Source organism: Excalfactoria chinensis, chromosome 1, assembly GCF_039878825.1.
Source record: "Excalfactoria chinensis isolate bCotChi1 chromosome 1, bCotChi1.hap2, whole genome shotgun sequence".
NCBI classification, from domain to species: domain Eukaryota; kingdom Metazoa; phylum Chordata; class Aves; order Galliformes; family Phasianidae; genus Excalfactoria; species Excalfactoria chinensis.
Window position 1 is genome coordinate 85184587 of NC_092825.1, and position 20613 is coordinate 85205199.

General features: G+C 39.2%; 1 long non-coding RNA gene across 1 annotated transcript in view; it reads left to right on the forward strand.

Moving 5' to 3' along the window:
* LOC140247465 (uncharacterized) overlaps nt 1-19510 on the forward strand; it is a 55991-nt gene extending 36481 nt beyond the window's left edge. The window contains exons 2-4 of the long non-coding RNA XR_011902669.1: nt 14931-15067; nt 18076-18129; nt 19372-19510. This is a non-coding gene — a long non-coding RNA (uncharacterized lncRNA). The remainder of the gene's footprint in view (nt 1-14930; nt 15068-18075; nt 18130-19371) is intronic.
* Nucleotides 19511-20613: the final 1103 nt, after the last annotated feature.

Below are 20613 nucleotides of genomic sequence, written 5' to 3' on the forward strand. Positions count from 1 at the left end.
ACAGGTTCTTCTCTGCCAGCTGTCCTCATTCCTGCTGCTGCTCAGGTGCAAAAGGAGCTGTATGGTTAGAGCCCCTGGTTGAGGTGTTGGCACTCATAACACCAGGTTAGTGCATGTCTTGTGTAACTGGACCAGCTAGTTGGTAAGGTGGTTAAGCTGACCAGGGCACTGCAACAGGGACACACCTGTTTATAGAGGAATCCCTGCCCTGCAGCAGATGAAATGAGGCAAGTTTTTTTTTTTTTCCCTGTGACAACAAAGGAATGTGGCTAAAATCTGCTGTAATAGCTTATGTACATCTCTATCGCTCTGATAGACTCACAACAGCATTCTGCATGAGACTCTAAACAGTGTGGGTAATAGGACAAATTAGATATTCCAGCTGCAAAAACATAGGGTGCAGGGAATGACGTGCAGTTCAGCTGCACAAATACGGTGTTCGTGTGATACTGTGTTCAACCTGCTTCCTCCCTGAGGTTTCCCCTGGGTCAGTGTAGAAGAGGCAGCCACTGCCTGGGTAGTGGGGTGCTCACCTTCTGACAGCTGCCAGTTGGATGCTTGTAGAGGAACTCAAACTGAAACAAGGAAAGCTGGGCTACCAAAATCCAAAAGAAGTTAATAGAAAGAAGCACAGCTGGATTTGCTTTTGTTGTGTTTTTTTCTTTTTCTTTTTCTTTCCTTTGAGTGAATAGCAGTAAATATCTTTTCTTATCTCATTTAGTTGTACTAAAGGGGTACTTCCACATCTTAAAACAGCTAACGGGTTGATCCACTTGGGTCCACTTCAAATTACAGTATATGTTTCATCTGGCTTTGTATATTTCCCTAACCATCACCACCATCTGCATCTTTAATCCTGGTGGATCCACTGAGTATCACAGCCCCTTGTAAGAGTTCATTTCTTCAACTATAGTTTGGCACATGCACAGTTACATACTTGCTTGACTCAGAAATGAGCAGAAAATTAAGACTTCCTGCAAGTGGCTTGCTTTTGTTATCACCAGTGCTGCTGGTAACTAGCAATGGCAACATGCAGAACACTGACTCTGCTGTTTCCTACCCCAGCACCACGTGTTGCTGAAATTCTGGAGAGTGCTTAAGCAGCAGCTTAAAAAGGTATGTTTGAAAGTGAGAGGAAAGACCTCGGGTTAGTATTCAATCAAACAGTATGAGATTTTTATTCTTACTGTGTGATAATTAAAACAGCTCGAAAGACACACTAGTGAATCTCAGTTGGATTTATTGTTAGTGCAAAAAAAAGTCCTTTTACAGCAAATATACTGAAAGAAGCAATGGAGATGTTTTGCGACTTAATTTTTCCCTAATCCAATCCATCCTGTATTCTAATCAAAGCATTCCTTCACATTATGACACTCAGCTAGTGCGCATCATTAATTTACCAATGCAAATTGAGCAGTCTGGGCAACAGCTCTGAAAATAACAATACAAAAATACCCTTGCAGAAAAACTCTCTTTGTTCACTATTCAGTTAAAATGTGAAAATTCAGAGATCTGTGCTTAGTTTAAGTGTGCACATCAGGTTACTGCCTGCTCTGAGGCAGGCCCCGTTAGCTGCAATACCCTGAGAAGCAGCAACCCTATTATGGTTCATGTTCAGACCATCCTACCTGATTGATGTCACTTGATCTTTTCCTTTTTCTTTCTTTCTTTCTTTCTTTTCTTTTTTTTTTTTTTTTTTTTTTTTTTAAAGCTATTATGCACTCACATGTCCCATTTACCTCAGCTGCAGAGTAGCCAGGAAATTGCAAAACGCTGTTATTAAAACTCTGAATTAATATCCCATTGGCAGTACTAATGGAGGAGCCAGGGCCAGAGCAGCGGTATAGATGGAGCTGCTGTCTGATTTACTGCATCCAGTGAAGATGATTCTCACAGGTTAGAGGTGAGCTGCCTTTGAAGGAGAGCATGAGAGCAGTGTGCACATTTGTGCTGCCTTTGTCCGTAACGATCAGAGTTATTTTATGGCCTAAGGTCTAGGGGATTAGGGAGAATTCAAAACCAGATGAGAAGGAAACCAGATATGCTAGCAGGTCCGTCAAGAGCATAGTCTGATTTTGATTATGGGAAGCGTGCCAGTGGGGCAAGCAGAGTGCAGGAGGCTGTGGTACGATCTGAATTTGGAATTTTCAAGAAAGCCAGATCACAGTGACAGATTCTGTACAGAAACTTGAAGAGCTGAGGGTCTTGCTGAGTCTGTTGTGGCTGCTAGCTGTAAACAGAGGGATGAAAATGGTGTTTTTAAGAGCTTTGAAAATGGCATGAAGAACTACACTGTCCCTAGGGACAAGTGTGGCAACTGATGCAGTATTGACAAAGTCTGCCCTGCAAGTTAACAAATTTCAGATGGCTTTGATCTTACAGGACAGTATCTGTGTCTCCCAGTTCTTTAAATCTCAGAGTGCTGCCTACACCTCTTTAAGGGACATTGCCAAGCGCCCTCTGCAACACACTGTAGCTGTGGAGGGTTTCCCCACAACAAGAGCCAGCACTGGGGCTGAGCTCTGTGCAGCCCCATGCGTATCCTTGTACCCTTGAGAGATCTTCAGCAGGGACAGTAGAGTTGAGCCACTGAATAAACCACCTCATAGAGTCTATAATTTAGTTTGGGGGATTGTTGTTGTTTTCATTCTTTTCTTGACTTAACTTGATTCTGCTGCAGCTGCAATAGTTAATGATGTGTTGAAAATTGAGCTGTTATTTAACATAGGGGAAAAAAGCCTTCCCTCTGCTGGCTCCCTGTGGGCTCCCCGAGTCACTCAAATGGGTCCGAGGGGGAGGAGGTTTGGCTGTTAGCTCAAGCAGTGTAGCTTGATGAGCAAAGCTTGGGAGTTTCATAAACAAATATCTCGGCAGCTGCATCCCACCCAGGTTGGTGATGGGAGGACAAACTGTAGCTCTGTGAGATGTGGCTGGAGATCTCATCGGTTACTGTGCTCCTGGCTTTCCTCTGCAGTAAGTGGAACCACAAGCATTTTCATGTATGCAAAAAGGGACTTTCAGTTTAGGATAAAGCCATTTGCTTTGCTTTGTGTTTGGCAACCAAGGTGTTGACATTTGTCTTGTCTTATTTTATTGTGTTTCAGTCACAGCTGTATACATTCCCAAACTAGTTATTGCTCACAAATAAACATAGACGTGTAAGATATTTGGTAACTAACATATTTACTTTTCCAGTGTGAAGCTAATGAGTGACATCATTCCTTAGCAGCTGCCCTGGTTGGTTCCACAAGGAACACATCTTGAGACACAAAAAAAGAGACCAAAATCCCATAGAATGATACCAAACATATACATTTAGCTGAGTAATTAATTGAAATAATAAATGACTCATTTCAGCAAGATCACAAGTGAATCAGAATCTTGGACATCCTGTCCTATGCAAAGAGCCCTGGGAATGTTTGTTTAAGTGGGAAACATGCTCTGCAAGGAAATGGGTAACGAGGGACCTCAGGAGTTCAAAGCTAAAATCCCGCGGAAGAAATACCAAAGCCCAAGGCCATGCCCCTAATTGGCATACACCATTGGTTACAACCTATGTACATCAAAGATCTGTCTCTCGATGCTTGTTCAAATTATTTGATCTTCTTGAGCTTGCAGAAATTGATGTAAAATGATTTTAGTCTGTAAGAACTTCAGTCTCTTCAAGCTCCAATGGCAGATAAAATAACAATAGAAAAATAGCCAGCTGGTTTTAGTCGTCTGGAAACAAAAAGGATAAAGATGTGTCTAAGTGTAGAAGAAATTGTCAAAACATTTAAATATATATATATAAGATTAAATCAAAATTGCTTGTCTAATATCACCAAAGGCTCTGGAGAAATGAATCTCCAGAGGTATTTTATACCATCAGCAATCAGTTAAGGCTAACTCTTTATTTGGCACTGAAAGCTAACTCTTTTGTTTGGCAGCAGCAGCTTCAGCAGTGTTTGTGAGAGTCAAGTAACAGTAATTTTTTTTCAACATGCATGTTTTCTGCATCTGAGAGATAAAATTTGACCAAAAAATGACACAAGGAGGTAGCTCCAGAATCCACAAGCGAGGTACTATATCCCATTTACAGCATGCTCTGGGGCAACTTGTCAACAGAATTGCTTCTCTCAGCAATGTCTGGCAGAGCTGCAGACAGAAAATCCCAAAGAAACATCAGCTACGCCTAAAATAACAACAACAAAAAGTCATTCTCAAGCTATTTCTGAAGGAGATATCTACTTCTCCAATTGTATGGCAATAAAGCTGTCACAAATTTGAGCAGCCAGTTGGCCCCAGAACTCAGTGGTTCTGACCTGTGTGTTTGCATAAGTCGGATGTAGAACTTGTAGTACAAGCACCTCCGAGAACAAGAGCTGAGGTGGTCAGCTGTGGTCGAGCAGTGCTTTTCTTATGTCTTATTTCCTTGCAGTGTAGGGGAAGTACAGTGAGAAGTATAACTCTCCACTGAAAATATCCAAGTTGTTCATGGTTAGGGACAGCCTCTGTAGTGTTGTCATTCCCCACAGCACACTGGGGTACAGCAACAGCTACTGGGGAAGCTGAAAGGGATAACAGTGACTATGCTTAAGGGCTACCTGTTGAAAAACCTTGGCCTTAAGCTCTGCAGCAACGTAGATAACTTCAGAGAACTTTTTTGTTACTCATTTGTTTCAGTGGGAAAAGGATGAGCCCTTGAAGAGTCTTTGGATCTATGAGCACAGCTCAGTTCCTCTCTTGCGCTCATGCTCCATACCTCTAGTTAGCTGCCCTTCAAAATTATGTGCTGTTTTCAGGCAAAATTTGCAATATTCATTTCTGAAATATGTCTGTTACATATAGAGAGGGAATCACTGAACATTTCATAGTTGTATTTTTTGTGGTGAAAGATCAGGCTTCTGCTCCCAATTTTTGAGGTACCATCAAGCAGAGCAGGAGAAGTCACTGTTTGCTTGTACTTTTGATGGGTGAAACCTTTTGTTCATCCATTTTTGTGTGGAAGTGTCTGTGGTTGGAATGAACCACCACAGAGTCACACTGAAGTGCTTCAATTTATTGGTACCAGTGTCTGGCTGGTTATAATGACTCCCAAGGAGCTTTTCAGTCCTGTTTTCCCTGGTTAACCCTTGTTAACAACATCTACAAGATACTACCTCTGGAAGCTTGTGTAAAATGAACTGGTGTCACAGCACCATTTCTAGCAGATCTCATCATATAGTGAATATGAGCAGCATTTGTGTCCCAAAAACCTTTTTAATGTGTGGACTCGATCTCATCAATTGCTGCCAGTTTCCTTGCTTTAAGTTACCCTACATACAGCTATTCAAAATTACTATTTACTTAGTATGCCTAGTTGGTTATCCTTTGATAGGACAAAAATACGTATTAAAAAAAAAGAGGAAGGAAAAAACTGTGCCTAATAATCTGATTCTCATACCAATATTAAGGTATCAATACGATTCAGCAGTGCTCTGTTTAGCAGCCTTGCAGAGCTGGAACCATTTAAGCCCACAACAAATATACAGCCTTAAAAGGGATTAGCAAATGTTAACCAAACTGGTTTCCCCCTTGCTTCTGTGGCATTGATTTGAAACACGTAAGCGCCACTAGACTTTGGTTTTTCACTTGTAGGCAGGAAGTTTATTAAAAAGGAAAAATACATACAGCAGGAAAGGAGAGGGCTCTGGTGCTTTCCAAGTCAGCATTTACGTGACTCGGGTTCATTTTGAGAAGAATAATTTATAGTGGTGTGAATAAATAATAGCAGTGAGTTCTGGCTGTCCAAATACGATACATAATACCCTGGGAAAATTTCCTCTGCTGCGTGCTAATGACTGATTGTTGGCTTTTATGTTGCAAGCCACTGTAACAAGTAAATCATCTGAAATTAACTGACGCGCTCAGGTTTGTTTAGGCAGCACGTGTCAAACTGCATCTTCAAGTCAGTGTGAGATATGAGTTCGGTTTACTGCTGCAGTCGGTGTGGTCTCTCTGTCTGCCTTTGTAAGCAGTCGCACAAGATCAGCTGCTGAACTTAAAAAATCAATGGTTGAGTGTAATTTGCATAGCACACATTTGCCATTTTGTCAGTGTCACTTCTTGTGGAAATAAATTTGGACATTGGTTGGGTGCCTAGTTAGTCTGGGAAGATCATTCATGCTAATTTTAAGAGCAACGGTGAAAATATATTCCCTCATCTATTCAATTTGTGTGCGGAGAAACATTTCCAGTCTGTCATTACTCACATCTTGTTGACTGCTCCTCTAGCTGTATCTGTTCAATGTAAAACTTCCTTTTTTTCTCATTCCAGCTTTCCTGAAATAACTTTTTCTATTATTATTTAATCATCCAGATGAGAGTGTTGTATGCTTTTCTCCTTGCCTACCACTGCTTCTTAGGTATAGGAAAAATTTTTGAGAGTTTATAATGAAAGGAAACTATATGAAGTGTTGTTTTCATTTTCAGTTGCATCTTTTCATTGTTGGTAGCAAGTGGCCTTTTGAAAGATCGTCTTCTTTCTGTATCACTTGCAAAGGACAGTATAATGTTTTGGCAGTATAGGAACTGGACAGTATGAATTTTCCCCTGCCCAGAGAGGCCTAAGTTGCTTGTGCAGATGACAAATTTACCTGCCTAGAATATCTTGTTGTAATATCCAGGGACCAAGTTTTACTGTTAATCAGAGCAAGGTAGAAAGGAAGTAGTGTCTCCATTAATTTCCGACTTCTAACAAGGGGACAATTTCTTCCATGTCACAAATGAGATTTTCTTTTCACATTTCTTCCAACTGAGTGGCAGAGAGGGTTTGTGTTTTGAGCTGCTTGTTGTGAACATCTGTCCTTAACTGGATTAAGAGCTCAATCCCATTACATGGGGGGGTACCAAAATCTCACCCAGTTACAATAATAGCTATGGGTCAATGCAGATCTGAGCCAGTCTTGAGGTGGTGACATAGATTTCAAAGGTTTCATCTTTATTTCCAGTTCCTTGAGTCAGCCAGTTCCTTTCTCTTACAATCATCTTAGTCAAATTGGCTTTTTTCTTTTTTCTTTTTTTCCTTTTCTTTGCATATCTTCGTGGATTGATGAATCTACACAGTGAAGCAAGAAAAGAAACTAATCCAGTGATGGTTGATAAGATGTTGTAACACTGAATATGTTTTTCACCCCTGCTTTAATGTCTCATGAAGTGTTTGCATCTATTTAACTTGGTATTGTTCTGGCCAGTGCAACCCAGTTGAGCTCAACTCTAATCACTTGAGGTGCTAATGCCCTAATCCAAATTCAGCATTCAGTGAGCAATTTATATGGTGGTCATATACATAACTTCTTACCATCTGTTATCCCTGTGACTTCTACTGGCCTAATGCAGTTTCCATGGTAGTCAAAGGAAATTTTTGAGTCTGATTTCACAGAGCAGAACATTCAGTAGGGGAGAGAGAAAATCACTGAAGAGCACACTTTCTTTTCTCTGTGTTGTAGGGAAAATGCTGTAACCTGCACCTAACAGATGGCCACTGCTATCCTCAGATTCATCCCATATCTGTAAAGGGATGGAGAATTTTAAAAGTGGTTCTTCCAAACATCAAGTAAGCAATTTAAATCTAGTGCCATCCTTGAGAATAGATATGTGAAAGAAAGGATAAAAGGTACAGGAAATATCTACTAACATAGCAACATGTTCACAGGTTTAGAAATGAAGATGCCTCCCTTAGCAGCATTTTCCTTCTGCTTCCCCTTCTCTGAAATGGGCAGACATTTCCGTCACCCTCTGTCAGAGCAGTTCTAAGTAAGTCTGAATGTTCTAAAATCACATGAAGGCTCTCCAGAAAGCAATGAGGAATAGTCACAAGTTGAGTATACAAAACTTATATATATATAATATCTTTCTATGGTTATGTTGATTTAACTAATGATACGTGTGTGTTTGATACCTGTTAAATGCAACTCCTCTGTTTTTGCTATATGTTTTTTTTCGGTAATCAAAGAATTAAATGATCGTGTTGAGCAATGTTCCCAGATAAGATGAATGATTGTAATGAAGGGCAGAATTTGTCCTGGTATCTTGACTATGTTGCTGTCATCTGCTTCATATAGCTCTAATACAAAGGCAATATGAGAGCTAGCAGTTTTAGTCCTTTTGACCCTCTTAAGAGTGAGATGAAGACTTCATGAGAAGAAAGACAGCTACAGTATTTTGAAGTGACTTTTCAGGTTTTTTTGAACATCATCTTTTTCTTCTCTCTGCAGTTTATTCTTTATCTGTGCCATAAAAATCACTTTCCCTCCTCTGGAGAGATTTTCCCTATCCCATGCCCTCTCTACTCTCAGCCTCTTTGACCCTCTTTTTACCTTTCTTTTCACACGGTACACAATTTGGGTTGTTTTCAAACAAATCTGAACTTTTACTTTGTTCTGATTTTATTTGTGGTCTGAAAAACAAAGCACATTAACTTGAAACAGATACGAAGTTGCCTATGGGGGTAACTTGTAAAGTACTGATGCTTGGAAAGTTCCCAAAAGAAAACAAAGCCCAGCAGTCTTTCCTTGTTTGTAGAGCTGATGGAGATCATTGACTCCTAAACCTTTGCCATCTCCTTCCAACCAGCCTCCTAAAATAACAAATACATGGGCTGTGTCAAACAGTTATGGTCTTCTGAATCATGAGCCAGACATAAGAGTGACATTTAGACTGTTCCTGCACATAAACATTGGTAGCTCCATTTTGGGGCAGTTCTGTCATGCATAGAGAAGCTGTGCAGATTTACTTCCACTAAGAATCTGGCCTCACGTCCCACAGTGAACAATGGAAACAGTGGATCTGGAAAACAAAGCTGACACGATGTGTATGAAGGATCTCTTTGATTATTTTTTATTGTTGTTATTGTTTCTTGATGATACTCCAGGCACTGAACAAGCAGGGTAGTCATTTTCAAGTGCCTGAAATTTAATTTAGAAAGTAAAGCTGATGGAACAGGCAATGGGACCTGTGATCGGGCTAAGGCAAAGAGTGTGATTTCATAGTTGTGATACACCCACAACTCAGTATCTCAGATCACTTATGATTCTAGTCAGCCTGCGAAGCAAATGCAAGTTCTTGAGAGGTCATTCTTGACCTCTCGAGAATGTTCCCTACCATTAAGCACTGGGCAGCTGAGTGTAAACCATATCCTCTGTGAAGCTAGTGCCAAGTATTCAAGGGTGCTTGTGATTGATTTGCATTTGAAGGAATACATGCTGAAGATGTATTGCATATTAGATTTGACTTGGAATCTGTCTTCCACATAGATTAGCAGCGATCTTGATTGCAAAATACTCTTACTGTTGATTTCTCCTGCATGCTTACCTCAGATATATTTGTTCATATTTGTTGGCCTTTTCTTATCATTCCTTCCTCCCGTCTACATTTTACTCTCTTATATTTACTTGGGACACCATAAGAAATGTATTTTACCTATATAGATATGACTATTTGACTAAAGAAAATTATTTCTAATAGATAGTCATATAAAAAGAAGTGGTTTATTGTTGTATGGAGTGGATGACTTCAGTAAGAAATGTGCCACTGAACACCTAATTTCTCTCTTGTACTAACGTAGCTCTCTGGTTGTACACTGCTGTAACACTGATGGGTAAAGTGAGACAGCCAGCCCTGTGAATTTCCTATTGCAGCACCCTCCATTCTAGTGCACTATGCAAATGTCTCACGTGCGTTTATTGCTCTCAGCATTTCTTTTTCAGGCCCCAGCTTTATAGAATTACTGAAGTCATCTAGGTAATAACTTGAAAGAAAATAGACTCATTGAATGAAAGATTTTGAAACTGCAATCAGCTCTTGAAAGAGGGAGTGAAATCAGGGATGAGTAACAGATGGTGATGGTGGCTAATCTTTCAGCCTATTATTGTACCATATGGGGGTCTATGCCACAGACTTTCATGCTGAAAATAAAACAGAAATTAATCACTGTGTGACAATATATTATTTAAATAACTCTGTTGCAGTGATATTTGCCTCCGTCTAGAAGCCATATGCAAGAGTATATGCTCCAAAACGAGATACAGCTGCATGTAGACTGCTTTTGTGGTGACAGACATCATATGACTTCAGAGGAAAAATTGCTACACCACTTAGTTTACACAGAGAAAAATGAATTTTCTGGCTATGCTAAGGAGCCTGTGAAAGGAAACCCACATAGAAACACCCGATGGGTTCTAATAGGAAATGATAACTTCTCTATGGCATTGAATAGGGAATTACATCACATGCATAGGAGTCTATAGGGTGGCTAAAAAGAGAAATGACTTCATTATGCAGACAGGCTCTCAGCTGGTCTATTTCCATTGGAGGCAAGAGTGCTCTGATGGCTGTTTTCAGCCCAGACACCTCCTTTTTGAGCCTTTGCTCAAACTCCAGTAAATGTCTGTAATATTATGTTTAAATCCTGCTATCCTTCATAAGGCTCTTCTACAAGAAAAATATCCCCAAACTAGTTGTATCTTTTCTGTTTCTTCTGTAAGTTATTCTTTAAAATGCTATTAAGGTAAGATCAGTTCTCCAATGGGAAAACAGAATGTATGTACTAAATTTCTATTTCATTTTCTTGGTAGCTAATCTATCTGTGGCTACATGTGATGAGGAAGAAAGCCAGCTCCCAAATGCTTCTGGCTCCTTCTGAGTATCAGAGTATGTTTCAGAACTCGCTCAAGCTTAACTCAGTTTCACATGTGATAAAATCAATTTTAAAAACAAATGCTGGGCAATATAGCTTCAGGTGCTGTATATAATCATGACTGAAGAGAAGATAGATAGTCTCAAGATAGATTATTTATTTTGCCCCACATCTCATGATCCAAACACACAGAGAAAAACTCTTAAGAAGAGATCAGGAATCAGTGTATCAATCAACCCACAAGTGATCTGAACTTTTAGTTGACTGAGGCACAGAAAACTGTCCTTAAGACAGAAGATAAAATTGGCCAAAACATGTTACTAATACATAGCTGTTTGATAACAACTGCAGCCAGGAAGTCTTCATTTTTGTTTTTCCTTCAGGCATGCTTGCTCCCTTAACCAGTTGTTTGCTCCTTACCCAGTAAGGTGTTAATACATCCCTATAGTTCTTTATGGTTGGTATAGCTGTCCCAAAGTTCAATTAATAGAAAGAAATGCATGAATAAAGAAAAAAAAAGCATTCCTGTCCTCCAGTCCCAATTTATATGTTTGCCAAGAAGCTTAATCTCTTTCACGGTTTATTTGTATTCTAGTTACACTGATTTTGTGTATAAAAAGGAGATAGTTTTTGCACTGCATTCTGAAAACACAACTCAGATCTGTAACGTGAGTTAGAGCCACAACTATACTGCATGAGAATATGAGTTCTCATTTTCAGTTTGTGCTCAGCCTAACCATGGCTAGTGTGCTGAAATGCCATGGTCTGTTTGTGAGATCTTGCCAATGGCAGATTCAAGACTGCACTGGAGCATAAATAATTGTCATTAGTGTTTTGAAGGTGCATCATTTTTTAGTGGAGTTGGAGCAAAAGGCATCTAGAGTTCAAAAATTAGTCAAGAATGTTTGAGAGGCTGAAGAAAAGCAGAGGTAAAGGTTACAGCTTTGGACATAAACTTTGTTACCTCCAAAAATTGTTTCTTACCTCTCCTATACTTGTCTATCCTTTCCCTCCAGCCAAATGATAGCCACTTTTTAACCTAAAATTCTGTGAGAAGAAAATGAGGGAGGAAGTCCAAAGAACACAAGTCACAATGTACAAAACTGAATTAATCCTTATGAAATAATTGTTCAAATTAACCCAATGTTGTGGTTAGTAGTTAAAACAGCCATGGCTATGCCCTCTTCTCATTTAACTTTCTTTTAATGCTGATCCCTGTGTGACCCAGTGTGTTTGATCAGATTTTACATTACTATTCAAAGCATAGACCAAACCTCTGACACTGTCTTTCAATTCAAAGAGTGCAAGTGAGTTGAACCATGAAATGATTCCAATTAAAATAGCGCATGTTAGAAATTCTAAGATGAGTCTGAAGAGTGTTTGATTGTTGTTTTTTTTTCTTTGCATTCCCCACATTCTACAGTGCATTCTTCATTTGGCACTTCTTGAACTATTGTTTTACCTCTAGTGTCCTTTTCAAACATCAATAATCATTCTACTCTGTGAATTCAGAAAGATTTAAGTATTTATTTTGGTACAATGATAAAAGAAGAAGTCTAGAAGAAATCATCTGGCTAGTATTCAGCAGTGTTTCCTGGATGATTGTGTCAAGCTTTAAAGCACAGTACCACACAGTGTCTGATCTGCTGATCTTATAGTGATGTCTTTCATTTCCCAATGTGACTCTCAATCTTTAATGTGAATCTTTTCCTTATATTTTGAGGCTATATATATTTCTGAAATCATTTATCATACAAACATAACTACGCAAAGGGTTTATGGTACTACCTGAACGTTCCTTCTAATTTCCAGAGATAAATAAAAAGGGAGGAAAATTTGTATTCAATTAAAAGAAGAGTAACCATTTGCTCACATTTCAGTATAAGCCTGCCTATTGTATTTGTGGAACATACTTGAAAAGGCAAAAGCTGAAATTACAGTCATATCATCAAAACAGACTGATTCATCATTTATACGCAGCTAATTGCCTGCTTCTTAACCTACTTTTTAGCTGCATGTGCAGTCAGTTTCAATCTTTAAATGCTTTCAAGTTATTTCAGTAATATTAATTTGTTCCTCAATCAGAAGGGTGCCAATTCATTGGTCAGCAGTTAAAAAAAAAGGAGAATAGTCATTGACAGAAGGCAGATTTCTTCCTTCAGACTACAAATGTTTAATCAAAACTAAGGATTTCATGTGAAGGAATTTCTCTGTTCTTGAGGAATCCACATTATTTAACTCAATGTACAGATTTTGTGAAGTGTTGTTTGCCATTATTATGTATTATTTATCTAGCAGCACCCCCTGAATGAATTAAATTACACTCTGCTTTAGCTTGTACCACCAGAGCTTGTAGTCCAAGCGGGAACGTGCAAGCCCTCTTTCATTCAGGTAAGGAAAGTTTATTTCTTGTGCAAATACAGAGCCTTGGTTATTCTGTGCCATATAATCACAGACATCTCTTACTACCATGACCATGAAGTGATCTTGCATCCACTTCTAAAGGATTCCAGACTCTTGCAGCTTGAACAAGAAATTACTGCTTCTGCAGCTCTTTAAGATTATCTTATGAATTTCCTTCTATTATCTTACAGTGTATTTTAAAGCCATTTGGGACTGTTTGGCAGCTGCTAATGCATTGCTCTAAAAGCCAAATGAGTTTCATTTGTTAGCAGAGTTTGCTGAGTACTTGGCCTCTTCTGATTCCTGCAAAGGAAGACATTGAGCATTCAGCTATATGATTTTGTAACTCTTCACTTGACATTTTCAAATGTGTTCTTCTGGGTTGCTTGGCCATTTGAAACTCTCAATTTCTGAACAAAAAATGAGTGAAACAAATTAAGGTGCCAGGTTGTACCTGATCAGCACTGTCAACCTAGAATAATCATATTGCCAATATTTGAAGTTCTTCTGGATGGGCAGTAGGGGTATTTAGGTGAACAAGCCCATCATGAGTAACTTGACTGCTCTCTAGAGAAGTTGTATGCTCATAAAAGCACACAGCTTGTGAGTGTATTTCTGCAGAATTATGATTCCATATTTCAGGAAGTCTGTTTCCCATCTGTGATCTACTTACAGTTTAACAGAGCAGCAGTTTATGTCTCTCTGTGAAACTTCTGTGAGGTAAAAGGTTCAAATACCTTTGAAGAATTCTTGAGAATTTGACTTGAGCAGCTAAAACCTGTATGGGCATCTGGGCCAGGGGGAAGAGGCTGAAGAAGTCATTGCTTACCTTCATCCTTTTACTCAAATTTTGCTCATGAGCACCATCAGCATTTGTTCTTAATGAGCCTATACCTGCCCTGGAGTGAAGAGGTGTGCTGAGTGGAAAGCTGCTGGCAGCAGCACTCCGACTGAGCACTGCGCCTGGTTTATACACCACAACCCTTCAAAAAGCACCTGAATTGCAGTTTGAAAGTCCATGGTCCCTCAGGGATTCTGATCCATGCGGTGTGAAAATGAAAGATGAGTTTTATAAGTACAGGTTGATTCTTCAAGGAGCACGAGGGTCAGTATCACAGTGCTGTATGCTGCCACTTCAGTATATCAGTGTGGTTTCTGAGGTCCTCCAGCTGTGTTGAGATATTCTGTTGCCTCTCCTGGTATATTACTGGAGAGAAAGGCAGCATCTTACCGAAGGACTGTGATCCTATATTATCACAGCTCAAAAACTGACTATATGAAAGTACCTTTGGAGTAGAAAACTTTGATTTCTACATCTTCAAACCAAATCTCTAGCCCTTTCTGGATTGGTATGACCTGAGGTTTTAGGAAGGAACAATGAGGAACTGATCTTGCTTGCCAAAAGACAGGATTGCTCTTTTTCTGTTTCTGAAAATTAATAAATGAAAATAGTTGCAAGATAAGTTAAAAGTCTAATTCACCGCGATGTTCCTTTTAATTTGTTTCACTGAGCCCTGGCAATAGCACCTGACACCTAAAATTTTTGTGCTTTAATGGTCAAAACTTAACTAAAATCCACAGAATTTTTTAAACAAAGAGGTGATTTTTTTTAATGGCAGTAGATGCACAGTAGCAAGTTTCCACGTCTCTGTATCTCGTGTTAACGTAATATCTAATTTTCTAGCTTTAAATCCATTTTGAATCTTTCCTCTTTAATCTCTGTAAAATTTCTGGTGTTGACCTCTACTTCTTGCATGATTACTGCTAATGAAAATCTTAAATGCCTCATTGAATTGGAAAGCTATTAAATACATGTCATTTAGCCTCAGCTCTGAATTCCCCATTGTCTTTGGTGCTCTTTTCCGTATAGTGACAAGCTATGAGGGTTAACATACTGGCTGCATTGGAGAAACAATTGAACTATTGACTACAGGTGGAGGTCGAATACAAACTTCATCCTAAATGCCACCCATTGGCTCTTCATATGATAGCAATGTGCTAGCAAAGGTAAGATTTTATGGAAAAAAGGGAAGAAAAATGCAGTAGATCTTTTACCCTCTTTCTCCCTTTTCCACAACCAGCATAGCCTTTTAGAGCTTTACATGACTACGTCTGATCTAGGTGAGGGTTATATCTAAGGAGTGAGAAGCGAGTAAGACATAAGTAATAAGTGCAAGCAACATTTTCATGAAGCTGTCTTCATTTCAGTTATTTTGGCAGGGCTAAATCAGTGTGAGATGTGGCCCAAAATGTTTTCTTAGCCATTACTGCTTGGAATTGGAGCAAACTTCTGCAGAGAATTAAGGCTTGAGTCTCGAGTCTGTATCTAAAAGCTTTAGCTTGTTTTGTCCTTTATTAATTGGGTGTTCAGACATTATTTCCTGGCTCCAAAGCTGAGTGAAAGAGTGGTCTGTGGTTAAAACACTCATGTGTGGCCTTCAAGAGCCTGTTCTGCCACTCTACAGATGTCCTATGTGATCTTTGCTGTGCTACTCTACCTCCCTGTACCTCAGTTTCCCCTTAATTTTAAGGTTATCCTTCACTGTTTATGGGAATGCTGTGAGGAAGAATAAGGTAAGAAAGGTGTGTGAGCCTTTCTGAATGGTGCTATTAAAAACAAAGTGAGAGCTGATAGACCGTTGTGGTACAAAAGAAAAGCCCTTGCTGCAGTTTTTGCTTATTGGGGGAGTTTTTGACACTCATAAAGTATGACTGGATTTTCAGCATGACTCCTGCTATTGCTAAAACACTTTAGTCTTGGTTCTGATTCCCAAATGGGAAGATAGAAATGATGACCAATGAGTGTTACTGATCTCATATGTAGCTGAAAGAATGAGTGGAAGACGAGAGGATGGCTGAAGCTATGAGAACTGATTCTCATAGCTTCTTCAAGAAGAGAGCAAGTAGAGTGTAACCTTCTTCCCTTTCAAGTAATAGAAATGAAAAATCACAAATCTCTATAGAAGTAAAGTCTCTAGTTGTTTTTTCTTTTCTTTTCTTTTTTTCTTTTTTTCTTTTTTTTTTTTTTTTAAAGGAAAAACTTACCTCAGGAAGGATTTGCTGAGGAACTTGCTTTCAATTAACTGCATGACCAGACAAGATCAAAGGAAATTAGCTGGGACAGGAGGGAGACAAACAGACAGAATGTCTGACTGAATCCACGATTCAGAGAAAAATTATAAACTGTAAGAGGAAGATTGAGGACATCTCTGCAGACTGTGCCATAAACCCAAGGATGCTCCACTTTGTTGAGGAAACAGAAACAGATGTGCTCATTTTATTGATCCGCAGCCTAATATCTCACATACATATAAGAGTCTTTTCTAGAAGACGCCTTCACGGAGATAGTTTGGATCCCTTGACTCTCTGCCCTGAAGGGTTATTTGTAAGCCCTGGGTTACACAGAAGTGCAAGGCTTGGCCTTGGGGTGTGTAAGCCTCAGGTGTGGGATCAGTTGTTGCTGGGTCATTGGGTCCCCACAACTCTGATCCCATTTCCATGAAGGCAGCATTACACATAAGGGTTAGGTGGCAGGCCCTGGGAGGACTATGGACACAAGAAACAGGGAATGTTAATCCAGGAGAGAGCAATATTGTATGCTGGAGCAGGCTGAGGCACGTATCGGATGATGGCTTTTCTCCCTGTGTGGTGGGACTTTGGGGCACCCTCTGTCATGCTTTTACTGCACAGCAAACCCCCTGGATCTAATTCAATTTTGTCTGGCTTTTAGGAAGAAACAGCCCTTCTTACTCTGGCTGACCACCCACCTCTTGCTCTCATCTGACTGGTCTGCTGCCTCACCACTGATGGGTCCTCCAGCCCCATGAATTCCACTGCAATATGTTCTCCACTAGAGAATCTCAATTTTTTTTGGAAAAGAAATACATTTTTGGCCTCTGTGGCTTTAGAAAAAAAGATCTTAAATATGTGAACTTTCCATAATGTGCAAGAGGGTGGACAAATAAGAAGAGTCCAAGATTTATTATTCTTAAATCCAAGGCATATTTTTTAGTATAACTTAGAAATTTTGAAGCTTGACTTCTTATTTCCTTTTTTGTTGGTTATATTTTTGTTTGTTTGTTTTAACACCTTGAGGCAAGAGTAACACTATAGAAAAAGGGAGAAGTGAAGAGGCCCTGTACATCTGTATGTGTATCTGGAGCTGTACTGTGGAAGTGAAAGGGATTATTTCTGGTAAATAAAGCATGTACTTCTGGCATCTGGATTTTAGGAGAGTTTCTAATCTCAAATTTCCTTTGTTTCAGCTCATGTAACCAGAATTACTAGAAACTCATCCCTCTTATCCCAACCTTCTGTTTGTCATCTGCATAGAACTCTGAAATTCCAGACGTGCTGGTGTGAACCTGTGCAAAACCTCTGGTTGCAGGAAAATCTTTTTATTTGTGTGATTTTTTGTCTTTTCTGATCAGGTGCACAGCACAAGCCTGGTTCCCACAGCTGAGAGGAAGCTGTTTCTTGGTGTTCATTCTCCTGGGCAGCAATTACAATTTGTCAGGAATGCAGTTTATTTTGTAATTCAGCATTTCCCCATAGCACAACTGTGTAACACCTATGCAAATATTTCTTCCTATTAAATTGTAGGAAAAAATAAAACATGGTGGTGTTCAGAACAGTTGCAGCCTAAAGTACTTATAGGGACAAACTTTTTCTTCCCTTGTCCTTGAACCTGGTCCAACTGTGATTGAAATCATCAGTATGACTCCCATTGACTTCTGTAGGAATAATTCCAGACCTTAGATACTTGTAGTTCCTGGCAGGTGCTATATTGGCAGTGATCATCTATTTACATATTCACATGGAATATTAGAGATAAAACAAGGCTGTCTTCATTGCTTAAGTATAAATCTTGAGGGACAGCAGCTGGATGTCAAATGCACATCAGTTGCTGTGCTCCTGCCATCACTGGTTTCTCTGATTAAATGCTGCTAAAGGACCCAAAATGTTGTTTTTAATTTTTTCCCTCCTGATTAATACTGTATTTTATTCACTTACAGTGTTAGGCTGAGGAAATTGACACCATCTCCTACCCACTTTCAAACAATCACGAGGTAAGAAGAGGTTAATGTGACAAATCCAGCAGCAGTGCTTTTTGCTTTCTGGGTCTTGAAGTCTTTAAGAGTAAACACTTAGAGCAAGCAAATTATGTGCTATTTGTTACTTGCAGTCCAGAGACCCTGAGGCTGGCCAGACACAATGAGGGGTCTAAAAGTGGTTTCTTCCTTTCTATGTAAATATGGAAGGGGCTGATCTTTGTGCAGTTTGGGCTTGGGTGTGTTATTTTTAGGTTTTAGGACTTTATGAAAAGTAATGAGGACAAAGTGTCCCAGGGAGAAAAGCAGTGTTGGTTTGTTTGGTGTTTTTATTTTAAAGAACAGAGAGGATTTCACATAATCATTGGACAGTTGACGTGTTATGAAAAACAACAACAGAAAGTAAGAAAACAGGAATGTAGAGCAAGCTGTTGTAACTTTCACCCCACATTCTTTGTTTTATTTCATTTGGAGGGAAAAAAGACCAGGATAAGAAATAATGAAGGAAGTATTTTTTTACTGAATGTACATAGCCCGATATTGAAGAATGAGGTGATTATTAAAATTTATCTTTTTCTATATGGAAATTAGGTGATCATACGTCTATACCCACCAGGAGGCAATGCAGTTGAAATGACTGTTGAACTATTTACGCAGTGATAGCTCTTATTCAAGCTGCCACTGGTAGAGAAGCCCGTGCCTCGCACCCCTCAGCCTGCCACAGGGTACATGAACAAAACAGGTAGAAATGCAGACTCAAAGAAAATAAAAATAAAATAATTATTTCTGAAGACTGTAGGGCTTTTTCGTTTTTAGCACAGTTGTGTAACTACACATTTCTTGGTGTCAGTGTTGGGCAGAAGTGAAGCTGGAGTGAGTATGTTAAATAAGACTATTTATCAAGGAGCTGCAAGGCCATATTAAATAAGTCTGTAGACAGACACTGTACTGTCTGATAAAAACTCTTAGTCCTATAAAGGAACAAGTGTCAAGTAGTCCATATAGTAATTTGTGACCTACAGTATTTTAACTTCTGAATAGTGTTGTGCTATAATGCTCTAGAAGATAGACACAAATGATCTTCTGAAGTAAAAGAGTGACAGACAGAGTCCAGGGTGCCTGTTAAATGTAATCTTAAACTTGACTATGTGCACAATAACTAAACCAGAAAAATCTTTATAAAACAAGATAACTACTATCACCTAATAGTTATACATTGTTACAGTGGTTAATAATGTATGTGCCTCTCTGTCTTTTCAGGAGTATCCTGATGCATGAACGATATGCACAGAAACTCTCATCACTTGAGGAGTCCATTACGGAATTATATCTTTAACTCACGTGCAAAACTAATCATATGAAGAATGTTCATGTTGCAGTTGGTTGAGAAGAATAATACAACAGTAAGTCAAAAAGCTTTTTGTCTTTTTTTTTTTTTTAATCCACTGATGCTTTATTCTATCTGAACTCATCACTAGGAGACATCAAAAATCTTTACAAATTGAGTTACTGAGGCAACATGATAGGGATGTGCATAGAAATCTAAGCCTTGATTTACTTATTTTTAATTAGTAAGTGCTCTGTGTAGCGCAGTGAAACAAACGTCCTCGCTAGAGTTTCTCCATTTATAGTACTTTATGAGAAAAGTTCAGGTTTTTAAACATTTAAGTCAGTGTAATTGCCTTTGACATGTCCGCTGCTTTTCATATTTTTCTCTCCAAAATGTATTTCTCTTTTGCTGCCTCACTCTCCCTGCGTATCTGATCTCTTTCACCTTCAGATTATCTTTCTTAGTACTCCCTGCCTCCACCTCAACAGTAAAGCTTCAATGGACAATACTGTTTGAAGCAGAAATTTAACACCACTGCACCATGAAGGACACCATCAGGTCTAGGTCTAACTACACTCACAGGACAATCATATAGATATCCACGCAACTTTAAACTGGCTGGATTCAATAGTAATGCAGGCCTAACCACCATACGAATCAGTATGTGTTCCTGTAGCCTACTAAGAAAGTTCTGCAGGACAGATGCACACGAAGTCTTGCAAGACCTTATTCAATTGGAAGTTACACTGCCCAGCAATTTTGAGGATCCCTGCCTTAGATCAGGATACTCAGGTTTAGAAGGTCACTGCTGACTGATAAACTTAATCTCTTAACATCTCTGATACATAATTAATTATACGCTTCTATGTATGTGTTTTCTTTCCACTGTGTTTGGAACCAGAATGGCTTTCCTTTTCTTCCAGTTAGTTGAGGTCTTCTATGCCAAAGGAGCTTTTGATTATGATCTGGATTCACAATTCATGTAAGTGTGGAGATTAATTAAGTGAGTAAGGCATACCCCAGACATTTATAATTAACGCTTCGGTCGGGTATAAACCAGGGCTCCAAAGATGAAAGCTTAATGCTTGAATGATTTACTGAATCACACATTCCCTTTCAGCCACTGTTTTAAGGGCATGGTCTTTGCCAGCTCCATGCACATACTTTGAGAA